This window comes from Halichoerus grypus, chromosome 11 (genome assembly GCF_964656455.1).
Source record: "Halichoerus grypus chromosome 11, mHalGry1.hap1.1, whole genome shotgun sequence".
Taxonomy (NCBI): Eukaryota; Metazoa; Chordata; class Mammalia; order Carnivora; family Phocidae; genus Halichoerus; species Halichoerus grypus.
Window position 1 is genome coordinate 86478245 of NC_135722.1, and position 2361 is coordinate 86480605.

The window sequence follows — 2361 nt, forward strand, 5'->3', positions numbered from 1 at the left end:
ACTATCGAGGTTATTTCTCCACTGGGGCAAGAAAGCATTCCTCTCCTGAGAATGGATTACAAAGCAAATTGTTCCTGCCTCTCTTCAAAGGCCAAGAAGGTTAGGAAACCACTCCTTCCTTCTCCAGAAAGCCTGAAAATTCAGGCAGATTGGTCTGCTCCAGATGGCCCCAGTGTGACATGCTACCCCCTTGCCTTACTTGGCTCTCCGGGACCGCCCAACTGGCTGCAGGGTGGGACCCAGACTACTCTCCTTCCTCTTTTATTTGCTGAGCTCCTACAACATTATAAATACACATTTGTCTCTGCACCTAGTTCCCAACACTGAACTCCTAGAGCCCTTTAAATTTCCCAAGTAATAAGGGAACGAGCAGCATCTTTTGTTCTGTTTGCTCTTTGACCTTGGCTCCTGACACAGGCCTCCTAAATCCCTTGGTTTCCTGGGTGACAGGAGTGGTTTTTGTTCTAATAAGGTGACTCTGTGTGGGCTTCTGGATAGTTTCAGGATGGGGACTTGTCACCAGAAAGACAAAGCTGTGACTAGAAGCTGAGAACTTTCAGCCCAACCTCCATCATCCAGGGAGAGGAGAAGGGCTGGAAATTGCAATAATAATTGATCATACCTATATGAGAAAACCTCCCCCAAAATCCTCAAGCCACAGGGTTTGGAGAGCTTTTGCACTGATGAACACACCGGGAGGGTGACACATCCCAACTCCACAGGGACTGAAACTCCTTCACTCTGAGACCCTTCCCAACCTTGCCCTGTGTACCTCTTCATCTGGCTGTTCATCTATATCTTTTATCATATCCTGAATAATAAACCGGTAAACATAAGTAAATGTTTCCTTGAGTTTTGTGAGCCAACCCAGCAAATGATCAAACCTCCCCAGGGACTGTGGGAACACTCAACTTTGTAGCTAAGTCAGTCAGAAGTGTGGGGACCCTGGGGACCCACTGCTTGTGACTAGTGTCCTAAGTGAAGGCAGTCTCTTGGGACTGAGCCCTTAAACCTGATTCTAATTCCAGCTAGTTACTGTCAGAAATGACTTAAATTCTAGGACACTCAATTGGTGTCTGGAGAGTTGGAAAATTGGTTGGCGTGGGAAAAACACACACACACACACACACACACACACACATTTGGTGTCAGAAGCATGGTAAGTAAAGAAACCATTTTCCTTTACCCAGAGACCAACCCGTGGGAATTTTCCTTAGAAAGGTTTTACTGGCAGTCGCTATAATGCAAAACAGAAGGGGTAACAAAAATAAAATAACAAGACCAAATATGCCAATGTCTTGAGACATTTTACAAAGACCTTGAAGTTGCTGACTTCTAGCTTAGACATCAACCCTCCTGGTCCCTTCCAGGCCTCCAACTAGGTCGTCGTGTCAAGTGGACTCTTCTCGCTAACTCCTCCTTCCACCAGAACCTTCTATCTATCAAATGCTGAAGCTTTGTCCACACTCCCACTCCGGCCCCCTCGCCCTGGGCCCCTAGGTGTACAATCAGCCCCTAAAGAAGTCATTTACCCCTGCCTGCAGGGAAGTCATGAGAGGGAGCCCGTTCAGCCCCAAACTGAAACCAATCATCCACCAAAGTGTAAACCGTCACTGTGCCTAGAAACCCAGACTGTTAAAGCTGAAACACCCTAAAGGAATATTAAATCTACCTTTCTCACTTTGCAGATAGAAAATGGGGTCCTGAGATAGGATCTCTGATCTAAAACCAACGCGAGTTTCTAGACTCCTAGTTGGATGTCCTTGAAAATGTGTCACACCACTCCCCTGCCTATTATTTGCTACCATTGTCAGACCAAAACAGAGCTAAGAAGAGGGGAACATTCGTCAAACAGAATGAAACTTTCCCTCTGGAACCTTGGGATTTCCCCCTAAGGCAGGTGCCTGGGAGACCCCACTTAAGACACCCTCCAGCTTCTCCTTGTGCCTTGCCCCCCTCACCATGGTCCAGCCCCAGAGGCCTTCTCTCAGACCCTCCTGCACACCCGCTCCTTCTGGTCACCAAGCCCCAGCATGCTGTCCCTCTGCTGAGAGGCCCCCACCCCCTTCTCAACAGGGCTGTGTCCCATCCTCTGCCAGGCTCTCCTGGCCCCTCCACCCCACACACACACACCCAGATCCTCGCACCTCCCAGATCTGTCACTATTCCGGATCTTTGCTCCCCGGCTGTTTGCTCGGCCTCCCCCAGCCTGCCTGGGGGTTGCGTGGGACAGAGCCTGTGCCTGTCCTCGTCACCGCAGCACTGGAGACCCCAGCGCGTGGCTGGCATGTCGGGTCTGTTCAGCAGACCTGGGGGATGGAGGTGGGAATGAGATGCCGTCACAGAAGCAGGACACGGATG